Genomic DNA, 19,983 nt, shown 5'->3' with positions numbered 1-19,983 from the left:
TGCTTCCCACCACGATGTCTCTGAACCTCCTGTCTCTCAGAAATTTGTGTTTCTGGAACTAAAAGCCTGTGTAACCTGCAGCAGAACACGAACATGTTAAGTGGTTATTGTCTAAATAAGACAGGTGAAATCTATAACTTTGAGAGACAAAATGTTAGGGTTGAACTTTGACCCTTGCTGCCCAAAACCTGCTGTCAGCAGCTTTCTAGCCCTGTTTGTCTCTTCCCTGAAACAAACAAAATTTGAGGAAAAAATGTTCTTCCTGGCTATTTGTCACTATAAAACAGATTTACTGAAAGTGCATAATAAATACAGATCTGAGAAATAATTTGAGTGCTTCAGCATTTTAACACTGCTTTTTATGCAAAGTTTTAGAGGAGATAGGAAAAAGATCCCAGATTTCAAAAACTTTAATCTGCCTTAATACAAAACAAAGAAACAAACAAGCAAAAAAACTCCACCACCAAACACTCTCTGTCACTCTAGGAATCTTCAGGCTTGGTTTTAAACATAAATGAGGAAATAGCAATTTCCATCACCAACAACTTTTCATCCAATACAGCTCTTAAGGGTTAATATTACACACTAATATAAAAGTAACGATCATCCTTTGTCTCCATGCAATTAGCTTTTTAACAACATGCCTGTAGCTCATACCCAGACTAAATGTTGCTTTGAAATGTTTTCTTCTGAACTTCAAATGTGTTAACCTGACTCTGACCAGCTACGCTAAAAACAATTTATTGTAGGGTACTGCCTTTTGTGGGGGAATACCCAGCGCCCTGTGCAGCAGTGCCACATGATGCCCATGGTAGCTTGGCTTCAGGCTGGTTGGTGCAGCGTCAATGCAGGATCAAACAGCGTCTTGAGACAGGAGACGAGCCAATGTCCCAGTGCATGCACACATCAGTGAAATATAAATCCTACCCAGGTTTATATTCTTGCATCTCTGAAATGCAGGGGGGGAGTGGGCCAGGCTTTGGTTCTCAGTTGCAGCCATCAGGAGCAGATATAGCCCTCGTCCAAAAGGGGCAGCAAGGGAAAGGTGGAGAAGAAACAGGCTCTTGGCAGCATGTGCCAGCCTGGGCAGGGTGGAGGGGGCTTAAGACCCCTTTGCAGCCCTGCATCTGCAACTGTAGCCTTTATGATTTTACCTGCTTGGATTTTTTTGGCCCAACTGATGAGGACAATGAGGGGCAGGAAGAGTTAACGGTAAACAGCACAGTATAGTAAAGTTGTTTTTTAATAAAACCAATAAACTTTCCCTTTATGATGCACATGTGATTTGACATTGAAATAAATGCAGATGCTTCTTTGCTTGGTATATTCCCTGTTGTGCTTTCTAAAACACCTTCACATATGGTTTGCCTCATTCCTGTGAAAATGCTTGTTGTTTATGTCATACAAACAGAACAGATTGAATTTATACCAAGTAAGGAGGGTGATGAATTATACATTGGAGGAAAATCCTTGTCTGAGTGTCTAAAATTTGTTCGGAATTAGTGTTGCCCATTTAAAAAGTTTCCCTGGATTCTCCCTTGAGGTCTTATAAAGATTCCATTTAAAAAAAAAAAAAAAAAAGAGGATTCTGTGGCTGCCTATAAATGCAACCTTTTATTCAAATATGTAACATTTACCTAAAATCAAAGGTCAAATTTTACCAGTTTTTTATAGCTATCCTAGTAGGATCTGCTTCATGCACTATAAATAAAATATTGGCATTAAGACTAGGCATTCAACTTTCTTTGTGAAAAGTAGACTAGCTCTATATTGCTTACTTTAAAAAATGCTAATTATGAAAAAATTACTTCAAGAGACAGTTTCTCAGTAACTTCTGATAGTCAGCCTAAACCCTGTTTCATTGTTTCTAACTCTATTTTGAAGTGGAGTCTACTTGATATTTTTCAAGATGAAGATTTAAAGGCAGGCCAAACTTTAACTCTTATGTTAAATCAGAAGTCCACCTGTCTTCTTTGAATGCTTTCAAATCTTTCACACATCTTTCCTATAAATGCTTAAGCTTTGGCTGTGTGAGCACAGTGTTACCAGGATTGATACCCAGTTCTGTAGTGTTTGTGGGAGTAGTGTTTTGCAGGGAAGTCACAGCAGGACACGGGTCATGTATTTTTTTTTTCTCTCTATGTATTCAGATGTCAGATCAGTGTTTCTGTTGGTGTGTGTCCTCACATCTTTGCAGATCAAATTTTTACAACAGACTGATATAGATTTCTATGGAGTTTTTGCTTTAGGCTTTCTGTTACAGTAAAAGTTTACTTTTTGGGGACTTATCTAATAGGCAAATCATTAAATATAGTTATGTCCTCTTTCCTATTCCCTGTGATTTTTCTGAAGCTGTCTCTTGCTTCTTTTATTATATAGTATAATTCACAAATGGGTGAAGTCCAATGAACTGCGTACATTTAGAAAGACTGTATAGCTTTGCTGTCTTGTGCAATTGAAGAATTGTATCCCTGTACCAGTGCATTGTGGTAAAATGGTAAAAGTGAAAAGTAAATGAGAAATAAGGTGTATCTCCTGCTGTCAATTTGGACATGGAGATGAAGACTGAGGGAACTAAACTGTTTGGAAGCAAATTTGAAATTAACCAAAAAGATTACACAAGATCTATCTAAACTGTTGGAAAAATAGGAAACAAAATTTTGAGGTTTGAAAATACATGCTTAAGGAAACATGAGTCTTTGTTCAGAACTATCTTTTACATGGGTCTTTTGCAAAGCCCTCCAATACCTACGTGCACACTTGATTTTGTCAAAATTTGATATTGTTACAGTGACGGGGAACATTTATTATTGCTAGTACCTAAGGATTTCAGTGAAACTACGCTTGACAATAATTTTATTTATATATTCAGGATGATGAAAAGAGTGGGCAGCCACTGCTCTTCCTCCTGCAGGTTCCAGACCTACAGAACTCCACCAGCTGAGAGCTGGCCTCAAGCACTGGAGAGGAGAAATTGGTGATACAAATCACTCGGTTGAGAGTTATCAGTGAGTGATCACTCACTGAAGATGCAAGGGAGATGTTTATTTGTTTCTTTTTTCCTTTTTCTTCTTTCCTACTGACTCTAACATTCTTGAGCATAAAGGAACAGTGAGCTCAGTCCTTGAGCAACTTCAGTACAAAATCAAAGTTTTCCTAGAGATCCTGGCAAGGAAATTGTGTGGTTGCCATCTGATTGTATGTAATGGAGCAGAAAGAGCAGGCAAATGCTCCCTGATGCTGGAGCAATTCACAGTTTGACCTAGCCCTCTCCAGGAAATTATGTTTATAATTCCCTGCCAAAACGCTTTTTCTGATCTCCTCCTCTCCCTTGGAGAATTCCTGTTCAGTAAAAGTGAAAGAAGATGGCTCAAATTTGGCCATAGTTGGGGGAAAACTGGGTATGTTGACAGAATATGGTTATCATGTTTTGTTTGTGTTGTTTTTTTATTTTTATTTGTTTTGTTTTGTTTGTTTGTTTGTTTTTTTTACAGAAATCTCTAGTTTCTCTTCTTCTTAAATACTTGAAACATTGACTGTTCAGTCACCAAGGAGCCTGGGCTCCCAAAGTTGTTGGTGCCTTTGCTATGAGGGCAGTCAAAATGCCTCCATGAGAGTACTACCAGCATACCACCCTCACAGGCAATTCACACCATTTACCCCTGATTCCTGCTCAGTGCAAAAGCACTTTTTGACATAGCTGAATTACTCTTCGCTTTATTCAGACTAATAGGAAGGTAGAAGGCTTGGCAAACTGGCTCTGAAGCATTGGATAGAGAAAGACGTGGTTGTTGTTTGTCATTTAATACACATTTTGTTTTCATGAGCTAGAAAAGATGACATTACTGATGTCTAGTGGAGAAAAGCAAAGCTATAAGTGCACCATACATGGTCATCTCTAATGAATAGAATGAATAAAAATAAAAAGTGCATTACATAGCTAACTGTCACGTCTTCAGGGCACTACAGTAAATAAGTGGGAGTTATACATGTGCATTAGTATCAAAATGGGTACCACACTTTGGATCCTATTGAGTACAGTGTAGAGAGAAAAATATGATAGATTGCTGCTTTTTATCTGTCACTGCTGTGGCACAGAGGCATAGACCATATGTATGTAAAATGACTTTGTTATTTCAGTAAATTCTCTAACTCTTGTAGCCTGTAGCAAAATGAATAAGTAGCTGAAGATCCTGGTGGGATAGTTCTGAATCTATCAGAATAAAATACCTCTGCAGAGGCATAATTATTATTAAACATACAGTGATGTGTGACAAAACAGCCAGATAAGTTAGGAGGGTCTCTGCCCTTACAGGTTTCCAGTATAAACTGAGACACTTCACAAAGACTGGGAACAAGAAGCTGTGATGGTAAGTTGAAAAGAGCAGGAGCAGGAAAGTTTGGGAAGTTATGGGCTTTTTAACTGGTGACTCTTTTTTCTTAGAGGTGATGACAAAAATGTGAATGACTGTCAAAATCTTCCTTCTCAATCACCTAGAAGGACTAATATTTTGCCCTGTGTATTTTGTGCCTGCTTTAGGTAGAATACAATATCTTCCTCCCTGGCAATATCAAACTGGGGCAAGGCAGAGATGAGAAAGGTGAATAGGAAAGAACAGAAGGGATGTGCCATTTGCCTTGCCTCGGGCCCAAAAATCCAACCCAGCCTGCCAGGTTTGGGAGCCTGGTTATTAAATTCTGAATAAAATGCAGTCTCTCTGCATTTTGATTTACAAGGAAGTCTAGCAAACAGAGAATTTGTAGTACTCATGCTTGAATATTATGAAGGTGTGAATAAAGTCTTGAGCTTAGTTTTAAACAGACGAGGTAGTGCTCTGGTGTACTTTGTCTTTGCAGACTTCTCGGACTGGTACCTAGTTCTATCCTTGTTTTTTGTTTAGGTCTCTGCTGAGAGCTAATGACTGAAAACGTGCCAGATGCTTTGTTTTATGGGATTCACAGTGATGAAACTCCTGGTTCAGCTATTCTTTCTTGCAGCTGTATTGAATGCTGTGTCTTTCACACAATGTGCAGAGATGCCCTCTCTGATTCTTAATCCTCCAGTCTAAACAATTGCAGAGGAAGAGAGCTGGGGATGGAAAAAAAAAAAAAAAAATCCTATTCCTTCACCAGTTCCATTACTCAGAAATAGGGGGCAAGCTATTTTACAGAGCTTGATGTAATTTGTTCTGCATTGTTTGCTCATTAATCCAGAAATTACTGTTCCCTTTGAAGCTTGCTTTATATAGAGGAAACAATGCCATCCTTAACCATCATGTATATCAATTTATTCAGGGTAACTGTCTGTTTGTATTTGCCTTGCATTTCAGTTAAATGTAGTACAGGGGCCTTCTAGCATCTTTGGTTTCTTGGTAAGTTATAGTATTTCAAAGTTTGAATAATTTCCATTTCAAAACATTGTATTATGATCCTCATCTTCTAAAAGACACTCAGATGTATGTTCATGCCACAAGTATTCAGTTTAGCCTTAGAGGTGGCAGGAATTTTGATGAAAGAAAAGATTCTTTCATCTCTGAGTATCTGCCTTTCCCTCTGTGGTTTCAACATACATACATCAGGCATAGATTCTGACCTACAAAATGTCAGAGGGCGAAAGATGTGTATTCTATCCAGCTCATCATGCATTTAACTGTCCCACACAATACATCTGGAGAAATACTTCTCTGTCTGTAAATGTGTTATATACATAAGTACATTAAGGCATTCCCTAATATTCCTGGAGATAGCTATGAGCATCAGCATCTCCACTGTGGTAGCGTCTCTTTTATTCCTCAGCTTCCAGGAAAGTTCAAGATCAGAGCATCCCAACACGTAGGAAGTCAAGGAAGGGAACCAGGAGACCTGCTTGATTAAATAGGGAACTGCTGGGCAAGCTCAAGTGGAGGAGGAGAGTTTACAGATCATGGAAGGAGGGGCTGGCCACTTGGGAAGAATGTAAGGCTGTTGTCAGAGGATGTAGGGAGACAACTAGGAAAGCCAAGGCCTCCTTAGAATTAAACCTTGCGAGAGGGGTCAAGAACAACAGAAAGAGCTGCTTTGAATACATGGCAGATAAAACTAACACTAAAGGCAATGTAGGCCCACTGATGAATGAGGTGAGTGCTCTGGTGACAGAAGATACAGAAAAGGCAGAGTTACGGAATGCCTTCTGTGTCTCTGTCTACTCTGCCAGAAGCTGTCCTGAGGAGCCCCGTACCTCTGAGGCCCCAGAGAAAGTCAGGACAATGGAGGAGTTTGCCTTCATTGATGAGGACTTGGTTAGGGAGCAACTAAGCAATCTAGACACCCATAAATCCATGTGTCCTGTTGGGATGTACCTGTGGGGTGCTGAGGGAGCTGGCTGAAGTCGTTGCTAGGGCACTCTCCATCATCTTTGCTAAATCGTGGGAAATGGGAGAGGTGCCTGAGGACTGGAGGAAAGCAAATGTCACTCCAGTCTTCAAAAAGGGCAAGAAGAAGGACCTGGGTAACTATAGACTGGTCAGCCTCACCTCTATCCCTGGAAAGGTGATGGAACAACTTATCTTTAGTGCCATCTCAAGGCATATCAAGGATTAGAGGGTCATTAGGGGCAGTCAACATGGCTTCACCAAGGGGAAGTCATGCTTAACCAACCTCATAGCCTTTTATGAGGACATAATGAGGTGGATAGATAGTGGCAAAGCAGTGGATGTGGTCTACCTTGACTTCAGTAAAGCATTTGACACAGTCTCCCACGGCATCCTCACAGCTAAACTGAGGAAGTGTGGTCTGGACGATTGGGTAGTGAGGTGGACGGTGAAGTGACTGAAGGAAAGAAGCCAGTGAGTTGTGGCCAATGGGATGGAGTCTAGCTGGAGGCCTGTATCTACTGGAGTGCCTCAAGCATCGGTGCTGGGACTAGTACTATTCAATATATTCATCAATGACTTGGATGAGTGCACTGTCAGCAAGTTTACTGGTGACACCAAACTGGGAGGAGTGGCTGACACCCCAGAAGACTGTGCTGCCATCCAGTGAGACCTGGACAGGCTGGAGAGTTGGGCAGGGAAAAATTTAATGAAATCTAGCAAGGTCAAGTGTAGAGTCTTGCATCTGGGCAGTAACAACCCCAGGTTCCAATATAAGTTGGGGAATGACCCGTTAGAGAGCAGTGTAGGGGAAAGGGACCTGAGGGTCCTGGTGGACAGCAGGATGACCATGAGCCAGCTCTGTGCCCTTGTGGCTAAGAAGGCCAAGGGCATCCTGTGATGTATTGGAAGTGGTGTGTTTAGTAGGTCCAGAGAGGTTCTCCTTCCCCTCTACTCTGCCCTGGTGAGACCACACCTGGAATATTGTGTCCAGTTCTGGGCCCCTCAGTTCAAGAAGGACATGGAACTGCTGGAGAGAGGCCAGTGCAGAACCACCAAGATGATGAAGGGAGTGGAGCACCTCCCTTATCAGGAAAGGTTGAGGGAGCTGAGTCTCTTTAGCTTGGAAAAGAGGAGACTGAGGGGTGACCTCATTAATGTTTATAAATATATAAAGGGTGAGTGTCACGAGGATGGAGCCAGGCTCTTCTCGGTGACAACCAATGATAGGACAAGTGGCAATGGGTACAAACTGGAACACAGGAGGTTCCACTTAAATATGGAAAGAAACTTCTTTACAGTGAGGGTGACAGAACACTGGAACAGGCTGCCCAGGGAGGTTGTGGAGTCTCCTTCTCTGCAGACATTCAAAACCCGCCTGGATGCCTTCCTGTGTAACCTCATCTAGGTGTTCCTGCTCCAGTGGGGGGACTGGACTAGATGATCTTTCGAGGTCCCTTCCAATCCCTAACACTCTGTGATTCTGTGTGAAAAATATGGTAAATGAAAGGTTTAAAAACCTTAATGCCTGTTTTTTTTTTTTTTTTCCTCAAGGCCAACACTGCATTAACACTGAATTTCTGGATTTGAGGTCAATAGCTGGTCCCAGAAACCAAATGTTCTTTTAGTGGCTTTTGGTGGAAATATGCTTCCTTGGTATTTTTAATCAGTCCTTAATAAACAAGCAGCCCAGATATTAAGATTGTAGCAAGACTGTCCAAATTGTGGCCCAAGAAATGACTCCATCCAGCATCTCATTGGCTTCCAGCAATTCTTTATGATTGTATATACCCTATACCCACAAGCTCAACACCAGCTGTGCTGCAGTCAGAGATGTGCCTCTGTAGAGTACTGCCACTGATCTTTGGGGTCATTGGAGATTGAAAAGCCTACTCATGTTCATTGGTAAATTGGCTATTATTTTTAGTTATTTCCCCAGGTGAACACATCCATGCTATGTTAATAATCAGTCTGAATTAATTCAGGGAGAGATTTTTTGAAGCAGCATACAGTGGGATGCTGTCCCAATGGTAGGTTCTCTCCCGTGTATTAATGTGGAAATGTATTACATTAAAACCTCTGCTAAGCTATCCCGTTTCTCTGAAACACTAAGTCCATGTATCTTACTCTGCTAGCTATATTTCCAGACCTGTACTTTTTTTTTTAACAAAAATTAACAGTGGAAGAAAAGATGGGTGGATGGGAAATACAGTGAAATCTGACTTGGACAATGTAAGAAATTCTCAATTACGGAATCAAGTGACAAAAGAAATAATATTTTAAGCCTAGCCTCCACAAAACTGCAGCCAGGTAGAATCTTCCTATTTGCCTTCACTGGGCTTTGGATCAGGCCCTGGAGACACCAACTGTATTTCAATGTTTTATGATCATTGCTAACTTTGGAAACACTGCCAGGCTTCAGAATAAGGGCTGCACTCCACATGCACCAGGACTAGCCTTTTTCCTACTTTGAGTAATGTTACAGGAACAATAAAAAATTCTTGCTACTGGGAACACGAAGCTCTGTGGGACTTAGATGGGACCTGACATTTATACAGTTCATCACTACTGTAGATCAAGGAATGCTACTTTTAGCAAAGAATGCATATTCATTCTTTTTTGTTAACCTTTGCTTCAGTGCATTCATGACAAGATTGTATGGGTATGTAGCTGTGTTTTAACAGTTTTTTAATTTCAGTTGTTGCTTGAAGCAGTGTGCTGGAAATTAGACACTTTTAGTAGTTCAATTATTGTTGATTTATTCATCCCGCTTGTAGATACAGTGAATGTAGTTACCATAGTAAGGTTATCTAGTTCTGAATGCCAAATGCCAAGTTTCAGAGCTTACATCTTGGCAACTGCAAGACTTATTGGCTTGGAATTTGTCATGCCAGCAATACTGCCTTGTAGCATTTATTTCACAGATTTTCATTAAATGAGGGAAGACAAGAGAGAATAGTGCTACTAGTGACATCATGCATCAAACTGTTTACTAATGTTACAGGGATATCAGCTCAAAATAATATACTCCAGGCTTCATTCTGCCATTTTTGTAGACTTCCTTGGAAGAATGGCAGCATTACACTAAATATGAACATGAAGAAATGCTAATTGGGAAAAAGAGTGTTATTTAATATCACACTCTTTGAAAAAAATGGGAAGCTTAGAACAGTGAACTAAAAATGCTGTATAATGCTTGAACATTCATTGACTTTTTTCTAATTTCTCTTTTGAGTCAATGAGTCAGCAGAAACTTGCTTAAGTTCCACCAGCTTTAGCATCTGCTCTGTGTATTTTGCTAAAGAACAGTAAATGCTGCAGTAATACAAATCCTCAACTGAGGTAAGATGTTGAAGAGCTATTTCCAGTGGAGTGATGACAATTCACTGTGACTGTAGAATAAACCTTCGTGCTAACCTACCATAATACTTTCCATCACACTGTAGACTGTCTACATGTGAAATATAATACACTTAATGGCATTTAAATTAGCTATCATTGGAGGCATCTGTCATATTATAGTCTTTCCCAGTCATTTGTAAGGTGCTCTACCACTTAGCCTCCTTCTACTTTTCAATAGCATGTCCTGTGGTGATGTTATTCTACATCCAAAGATATCAGCTCTCATTTCCCCTTGCCACTACTTCCACGGGCAGCTGTAACCTACCCTTTTTACTTGAGAACTTCTCATGATATCTTGGAAGTCTTTTCTCTGATCCCATCCTCTGCAAAAAGGCAGCCACAGATCACTGACACCTAACTCTGCTCAGAGTGATGATAACCTGAGACTGCCAAGACTAGTGTGATGTCAAATGGAAACACAGTCCCGTGCACAGCTTTCAACTTACATTTGTGTTTAATTCTCCACCATGCAGTTTCAATGCTATATTACGGTCTCTCTCAAGCATGAACCGGCAATGTTATTAGTTCATCCAGCATCTAGGATGCTTCCAGAATAATAAAAAATGAATGCAAATTAATCATTTGCATTTACCATTTAGGAACAGCAGAACTTAAGCTGAAGTTTAGTGTTACTGCAGTCATTTCAATGCTTATACACATGTAAGAAGCTGATTCTAATAGTTTAGGCAAAAACCGCAGCAGGCATATGAGAATAGGTGATCTACTCAGCGTTGTGATCCTTAGTTAGCTGATAAAAAACACAATGTAATGTAGTTATTTTCTTTCAGTGGCTGTCGTCAGCTAAAGGTTTCATATTTGTCTGGGATTAAAATGAAAAATCACAGATATTTCTTAATTCTTTGCTCAAAACTTCTCTCTAAAATAACTAAAACAAAAAATTTCAACTGGAAAAAGAAGAAGCATAAACATTTTCCACTGTGATTATTTCTTTCTAGTGGCTGAGGACAGCGTTCTACACTTTAAAGGGAGAGTCTGCACTGAAGTGTTCTTTATATGGTATTCACCAAAATATGAAGAATTTGGCTTTACAAAAATGGTGTCTTTTGCACTGAAACTGCTTTGTTCTCTGGATTTAAAAAAGCTAGCAATTTTTTTTAAAGAAACGGCAAACCTAAAAATATATCAAAGTCTAACATTCTTTTGATCCCTATTTGCGTTTCTCATTGTCTTCAAATCCTTGCTTCAGACCCAGAGATTTATTAACTCCCTCTTTTTTACTTGGCTGATTTGTGTATGTGGAATGTGTCTGTTTTTATTGCTGTCCCCTTTTCCTCGTTAGTGGTTCACAGGTTTTCTCAGGCAGTTGAAAAACACATGCTGTTGCAGGATACTTTCTAATCCATGTTTGGCAGTAACTGAATTATACATGGGTGGCATAGCACATATTCAGTCTTTCATCCTTATCTGTTACTTCATCATTACTTTCAATCTGCAGTGAAAAATGTGACTAACATGTTGTGTGGTATAAATAGACACTGCAGGTTGAGATCATTTATGCATGGTTTGAATTTTGATGAAATTTTATACTGCCCTCTGGGCTAAACACTTAACCTAAGTGATTGTCCCAATAATTTTGTTGAATCAAACCTTTTCAGATGGAAGTTTTACCTTTCATTATCTTCTGAATTGTTTACTATAAAGCTTTCCAGGAGTGTTAGAAAGCAAATGAAAAGGACACAGTTGCTGTTTATCAGTGATTCTGTGAATCTTTATCTTGTCACTACAAATGATAGGAAATAGGAATATAAAATACTTTAACTCAAAAGACTATGTTTTTAAGTTATTGCAAGCCATCCGTGATATGTTTTTTCTTTTACACCCACAAGACTGGGGGTTATACAAAATGTGGAAGTATAAATGCAGATCTATTTATTTACAGGTATTTCTGTAGAAATATATTTGCATTCGGTACAGTTCAATGTACCAATTTATGTAATTCTAAATTTTAATTTCTTAATTGCCACAATTGTGTGATCTTCCCATGTTTGTTTATTTGCCATTAAAATGACTTCAGCAGTATTTCTGTTATTTTTAAAATTGATGCTTCAAATCTATATTTGGGATATTTTTTATTTCAATGAAAAACATCCTCTGCATGTAGCTTGATTGGTTTTGATGTTTAAAAGCCTAGAATTTATTATTGTGAGCTGAAAGCACTCATTGAACGCGACATTTTAAGTATGACAATAATGCAAATAATTGTCATTCACTCAGTTAAGGTATTTCTATTCCTTGCAAGAACCAATTACAACACAGTGCTCAAGTCTTTTATTGGAAAAGTCTCCTTTGGTTTTCAGCTGAGTATTTTTCAAACACCCCCTGCCACTTTCCCTTAGCCATTCTTAAGTTAACAACCCTAATTTGTTAATGAAATTCGGGGAAAGGATTTCCCACCCCCTCCAGAAAACATCAGCTTTTTAAGAAATTTGAAACATCCACTCCAGAAGAATTAAGCAGCTCAGTTCAGAAAGGTCATCACTTGGGTACATGCCTGTCATGGTGTAGGCAGGCCCGCTGGTATCCTTCATAGTTCCTGTGTTCTAGTCCTCTTGGCAGAGGTAGGTCATGGGGTGGTCCCCTACCCAGGTTCTCTTGGGTTTCTTTGATGGAAACCGGGGGTGAGGGTAGATGGCATTTGGATCACACTCTGTAAGTTGATGGTCAGGGTGTGAATCTGGGGACCATAAGATCAGTGTTTACCCCTGTAATCATTTGCCCAGTAGTTTGGCTGTGGCTCTGTGTCTCATCTCTCTATTATCCTCTAAAGCCTAGGCTTCCAAAGTGGGCTACATGCATGTCCCCCATCCAGTGTGGTCTCTTAGCCTTTGCGTTGCACATTGGGACTTTGAACTCTGGTATATCCAAGTGAGGTGATCTGCCAAGAGGACCTCACACAGCAAGTGGGATGTGCAAATGAAGAGCTGGTTGCTGATTCTGATAAGAGAGACTGTTGAACCAAAACAATTTCATTTTTTCACCACCAAAATCTGAGCATTCTATCAAGAAAAATATTCCCACAGAAAGGCAATTTTCTGACAACAGTTGCTAGTCAGAAGTATCAGTTTCCCTTCACACGACAGTCTTAATGGAAAATTTTATGGCTAGTCCTAGTGCAGACTCTTTCAGAGGTGTTGAGCACCCACTGTGGCCATTAATTTAAATAAGCCCATAATGTGGTTTACATTTAATAAAGTCGCAGCCTCCACATGAACCAGGTTTACTGAGTGTTGCCTTCTTTCCTGCTGGGTCTGAGTCTGCTGGTCTGGTTAGTTTAAGAGTCTTGGACTGAGAGCATGCCTTCACCCCTTGCGTTCACTAGAATTCTCCAAGCAAAGACTACAGAGAGTGTGTTTTCACCCAGTAGAGATAAGCTTGCACACAAGTGAAGTGGAAAATGAATAGGTTTGTACTCAGAAGAGTCCTTTTGTTCGTTGCCCTACTATTATCTTATCGGAATTGACCTGTGATAATTCTGATCAGTAAAAGCAATGTATTGCTTCAGTACTTAGCACTAGAAAGATTGCTTATTATTAATTTCAAAATCTCCAGATATAATGGTAGAATAAAACCCATGAAGTGTGTATTAAGAGAATAAACAGAATGAAAATGGATCAGACACTTCACTGGTGGCTTCAGCAGGATAGTTATGTCATCTGAAATGCTGAAGTTTAGTTGCACTTTTTACAAGAGGAAATATCCACTGTTTAAAGAAAGGAAGTGTGAAAAGCAATGTGTGTGTGATTGTGTGCTGATTTGTTCATATTTACAGTAAGGGAGCTCAAGTAACTGTAGCTCACAGCAAACATGTCTCATCTTTGACATTCTGAATTTAAACAGACTGGTGGTAGATGCTTTTGTAACCAAGCCTAGTCTCATAGGCTGGCTGCATATGTTTCCAACATTGTGTCATGTAACCCTGCTCATAATAAATCTAACCAGTTTATTGTTCAAGCCTCTGCACCAAGCCCTTACCTACAATTGAGTCCCAGCTTATTTGTTACTGAGAAATAAAAGCAGATTTGTGGGAAAAAAATTTTGAAGTCCAGTGCAAACCACTGTCCAGGGTTTTCAGTACTTTAATGTTAACTGGTTAAAGAGATCAACAATCACCTTTTAGCTCATTGATTGGTGTGGCAAAAACTTGAGTTTGCTTTTCTGTGGCATCCCAGGGGGAGAGATGCTCAGTGCAGGATTCTCCCCTTCTCTTTCATTCCCAGGACTTGCCAAACATTCCTCAGTCCTCCTACGCAGCCTCCAGCAGCCCTCTGGCCAAGTCAGAGCACAGTCTCTCAGCATAAGGACAGTCCCCAGATATCTTGGATCACACAATGGAAGATGTATTTTCAATTTGCACTCCTCACTGTAAGTGCTGTCTCTGTGCCCTGTATGGTCCGCCACCAGACTTGCCAGAGAGGTGCCAGAATGGGTGATGCACCAGTATTGTACAGTTTGTCTTAAGATACCCACTGAAATGAAGGAGGCATATGACCCCATCAGAATCAAGGATGTGTGGTATTACTGTTGTGGTTGCTTTTTTTTTTTTTTTTTTTTTGACAAAGCACTTTTCACTGGAAAACAAAGACTTGCAAAAAATGAAATTGTGGGAAAGAGATGATGTTAACTCTTCTTTCAATTCAGGAAAGGATAACTGGAACAAAGTTTGGAGGCTCTTGAAATATTCCATTGTGATATTTTGAAAAGAACATTTGTTTTGAAATTACTTTTTTTTTTTTTCATGCTTTAAATATATACAGAAGGGTCCATTCTCTATAGAAAAGGTCAAAATTTCAAAGCAGTTTAAATAATCAAAACAGGTCCTTTCATTAACTAGCATATCAGAACATGAATATTATCAACCTGATTGGGGATTATAATTGTCTATTGAAAATCTTTACATGAAGGGAAAGCTTCTCATCCATCTTTATACTGTAATTCAAAACTTTAAAAAGACCTCTATGTCTTAGTTAAGGTGAGATTCCATGAAGCATGAAATAAGTAATATGGGTTCTCTTTGCCTGCATTGGTAATTATTTTGTGTATTTCTCACATTTCAGCTGCAAAGAATTAGATTTAGCATGCTAGAAGAATAAATGGACAATAAGGACAATTCGCCAACCTGCTACTGGCTTACTTTATCTTGGAGAATGTTCTTGCTGTCTGTGCCTCAGCATCCTTATTGTATTATTATTATGATGCATATTATGGAAAAAACATTATAGGCTTTCACGTTCGTTCTGCTTCACATAGATGGTTTTTACATGCCTTCATTTTTGCTTACAAACTCTGTCTCTGCCATTTCTGCCTATTTTCTTTTATGTTCTCTGCTCTCATTTCAGTTTCTGTCAAAATCAATAGAGTTTAGGCCAATAATAGCTATTGTATTCCCTGAATTTTTAGTACTGTTTGGTTGGAGTGTTCAAAAATTATCACACAATAGAAAGACATTCACAGACAAATGTTGCTGAATTTTACATTCATTTCTCACCCAACTTCACAGAACCTGAGTTTTCCCAGATTCTCCCTTTTGGGCCTGGGTGGAAGCTAAAAACTCAACATTTGTTCAAGACGTCTGGACCTTCAACAGCCCATGTGGTAATTCCAGATGCATCCACTGGGCTGTACAGATTTGCTCCACAGCACTTGAGAAGGGACTCATCTGTGTTTGAGACATGTCAGGTGTATTGTGTGTGGATTAAAAGCCTTCAAATGTGCAAGAAACCTGCTGCTCTCTACATGCCTTGGACTTGCTGCACACATGGAGCTCTATGGATGGTACTTCTGTGCTATGATACTTTCTCTGCTACAATACTTCCTTGACTATTGTTTTGGGTGTGTTTATGTTCTGCAGCACGTATGAATCAGTTTCTTATGGGAAAGCCCAGAGATATGGATACCCTAAGCAGAATGTCTGAGATTATTGAATACAAACCGAAAAATATCTTAATGACTTTTTTTTTTTTTTTTTTTTTTTTCCCCAAATCATAGAAAGCTGACACACTATTATGCAGTGATTTTCATTCTGCACAAAGAGCTGTATTTTCCAGCATGGCTCTGTATTAGAAGATTTATTACTATGATCTGGTGGGGACTAATTTCCAAATTACACCACATAATCTAAGTGTGAAAAAAAAGCAGCCCCAAACAAATCACATTGTAAGCAGAAATTTTTCAGCTTTTGGAATTATGGCTTAAAGAATCTGCCAATGTGAAGTCCTCAAACACTGTTGGGAATCCCACGGACTTTTGTGCCGAAGTACAAATTGCGGATGCAGTGTGTGACCTTCTCTGTGTTTCATTTTCTTCCTAACTTTATGTAGGGCAGAAATACCACCTGATGAAATAGGAGGGACATTTATAAAGATCCATTAAATGATTGAGCCATCTATTGCTCTATGGATCCATCTATGATCCTGTGACTATCGCAGGGTGGAAGAAGCAGTATGTGCCAGAGGAGAGATCTTTCGGAAAACAGAGGTAGAGAAGATCCTGACTTGCCAAAGGGAACTCTGATCTCCATCAAAGGAGAGTGCTCAAGAGCGGTGAGAACATGCAGAAAGCAGGATACAGTTAGGCTTTTTTAAGCTTGTGTTTTTACCATCATAAGCCCTAGGAAAGATGCATCATTAACACAGAGCAGTCACAAAGCTGGAGTTGTGCAGTCTGGAAGGTGAGACCTCATCTGAGAAGAAGCTAAGGTAGTTAGGCTAATGTATCTCTTTTTTTTCTGGAGGTCTAATGCCCTTGCCCAGAAAGTAAACCAGGAAAGGACAAGGAAAGAAATGTTATTTCTCTCTCTCCTAGCAATGTGACACAAGATCACCAAGAGAAAGCAAGCATATCAGGGGTAATTTGACAATTGACACATCAAGGCTTAGAGGCTATATTAAAAAAAACCCCAACTATTAGACATGTCAATTAATTTTGCTTTGCCTCATTAATGAGCATCTTAGTTATGCATCTTCTGTTGGAAGCAGGAAGCAATCATTTTTCCAGGTTCTTCATGCTATGACAAGTCCCAGCCCTCCTGAGACACACACGAGACAGGGTATAATATAGTGTCATTATTGTTCCTAATTTCATGAATGACTCTTAATTTTCAAATTGAATAGAAATTTAATACTTATTTTGAAAGTTAAATGATGTATCTAAACAAAGAGAAACCTATACAATCCAATGTTTTTCAAAGCACCAGCTTGTTCCATACTTTTAATTTGATTCTCTTGCAGTAACTCAGTTTCTTTGCTAACTCCAGTCTCAGGGTCTAATCAAAGCCCCAGAAGAAGGAAAGAAAAAAAAAACCAAAAAAACCCCACCACACCCCAAAAACAAAGCCAGAGCATACTCTTTATTTTGCTATGGGAACTATGAAATTGCTGATGACCTTCAGTAAATGCCACAGCCAACTTCTGACATGCTCAGCAGTGAGTCTCATGACCCACAAACAGAAAGCCCATCTAAATCATGGAGTGCTTGTATTTGCCTTTTGTGTCTAGAAACCTGCTGCTGGAATTTGCTGAGTGCCTCTAAAAATGTAGCAGAAGGTTCACTGACAAATGGCACTGTCTTTGTAAATTTTAGCTTCAAATCTTGAGCCCAGCAAGCAAAAAGTATTTAATAAAAAAACCTCAAACTTAAACCATCAAAAACTTCTCTCTTTCTTTTATTTTGTAATGATTTGAAGTCTTTAAGCTGAATGAATAACACCAAATATGACCTGTGAACCAGTTTGCCTTGGGGTTAAAAAAGAAGTAAAATAAAAAATAACAGAACGTGTTAACACAATTTTAAGGTTACACAACTAAAATATCACCACCAAGAAACTAGGAGATGTGAAAACTAAAGTTTTAACAGAAGTGTAAGTTCTGATGCATTGTAGAATAGGTAAGTGTTAGGTTGATCTTTAAAGAAATAAAGATTATTAAAGTTACCTACTAAGCAGGAAAGAAAGTCTATTAAATACCAAGAGCTTGAGAGAGCATTATTGTCTGAACTGAGGCAGAGGTTTTCAAAGTAGTTTGTATTCTGTAACCACAGTGCTCTTTCTAGTTGTATTTCAGCAGCTGAATTCCTTCTGTATCTTTGGAAACCTCAGCCTGATTGCCATCCTTGACTTCTTGAGGTTTTGCATCCATACACTGCTACCAAACTTACAGGAACCCGGGAGGCTAGCAGGCTACTACTAAATTGAATTAATACTGTGTAAGCATATCTGATATACTAGGCTTTGCAGTTAAACAAAAGGCTCTAGATAGGAAAGAAGCACCAACAAGGATCCTGCTGCACCAGGAGCTGTTGGAGAGGAAAGGAGCTCCAGGCTCAGCAGAGCTGTTAGTCTGTCACACTGAATTTTGACAAGGGATGTTTTGTCCAGATGGGGAAAGTAGGATTACTTTTTAGGTATTTCTATTTGATTGAGCTGTCCATGGCTTTGAGTCAAAGGAGCACACTCTTCTTCAAGCTAGTGAAATCTTGTCCGAATTCAGATCAGTAGTGGAAAACCTTATGGGTTTAAGATAATGGGATTTTGTCCGACATGAAGGTAGATAATTAATAAGCGTTAAGGCTGATGGGAAAACCAACTCCCCTCCACCCTCAAATAATCACTTTTTTTTCAGCAGAATAAGACAGCTCTAAAGCTTAAATTCAGAATTGCCTCTGTGGTGCCTCTTGAAGGTTGTTCAAGTATTTCCTACCTTTATTGTCTGGGTGAACCTGGCTCTTTGAAAAACTGCAGTTGTGTTTTTCAGATATTTGGAGTTCTTTGATGAAAAATCTAAAGCTTCCAAGAATATGCAGAATCATATGTTTATAAAAAGACATCTAAAATATTTTCTGTGAGTTAAAAAAAAAAAAATAAACGAGCTGTATTATTTATAAATACACTTGCACACAAATATACACAGGAAAACAAAAACAAAACAAAAAAACCCAAACAAGTAGAGAAGTTATTATATTTACATGAGAAGTTCAATACTATTTATCAGAGAGAGCAAAATAACAAGCCTTTTGTTTTGCCGGAATGCACTATTCTTCTGCTTTGGAAGCTTTAGTCTAAGTGCTCCTGAGCATCGAGATTTAATTTGTAGCTGGATATTTTAGGAAGACAAGATGTGTGCGGTAAGGTTGCCTGTAACTCTACCTCTAGTAACTTCTGAACCTGCTGGTCAATTTTAGCAAGAGGTGCAGAATAGAGGGGAAATACCTCAGTTATTGCCCCTGTGGACAGAAATGCTGAGGTGTGACCTAATACAAACACATTTCTCCTGTTCCAGGGAATCCTTATTGTATGGGTGAAATTTTGCAACTGAGTTTCTTTTAGACATTCACTTTTTAGAAGTTGTGTGTGTGGTGGATAAGTGGTGTAATACTTTGTATTTCAGCTGAAGAAACAAGTTTATTTCCATCTTTAAAAAGTATGTGCCCCTTTATTCTTGAGCAAAGCTTTCTTTACATTAAGGGTGCCGAGTCTGAAATACTCTACTGCCATTGAAATATTTGTGGTTTTTTTTAAAATAAGTGTTTCCCTAGGTTCTTTTTCAGTGTGATGATCGTTCCCTAGGAGCCATACCAGAAGCTCTTTGAAACTGCTAAGATTCATATGGATGTTGATTAGCTATGTATTTCACAAGTCAGTTTTTATTTTTAAAGGACTTATCTACATCCTTGCTTTCTGCTCTCTCAGTAGATAAAGCTTTCAGTAAGGATGCTGACCTCTTAGGCCAGTACACTACATAGACACATGAGACAACACAGTGCAGATGCACAAATGAATGTATTTTCTTCAGGGGCTTGTTTGTAGGCAGTCTTCTTTTTGTACTCCAGCACCCTTTAACTACTCCTCTGCTTCTCATTATTCTCTGATACTGGTGTTTCTCATGGTGACACTGTTTTGTATCCTGGAGGTCATTTAGTCACACCTGGGATAGCAGTTTTGAATGTGTCTGAGAGGAAATGACTCCAAAGAAAAACACAGACCCAGAGGACATTTTTATCTAGAACATACAGAAAACACAAAATGAATTTATTACATTATACTTTCAGTATCACAAAGCAACATTTCTACCAGGAAAAGGAGGGCCCCTGTATCATTTGAGCTTATTTTTTCACACTGTATTACCATGATGCTGTGCAGTAATTAGCAGCAAGTTTCAGGATTTCTTAGCATCAGGCAGAAACCTTTGCCTCTCATAGCAAATGTCGCCTTTGGGAA

Source organism: Nesoenas mayeri (genome assembly GCF_963082525.1).
Source record: "Nesoenas mayeri genome assembly, chromosome: 2".
NCBI lineage: Eukaryota > Metazoa > Chordata > Aves > Columbiformes > Columbidae > Nesoenas > Nesoenas mayeri.
Note: the sequence above shows the minus strand (reverse complement) of the source record.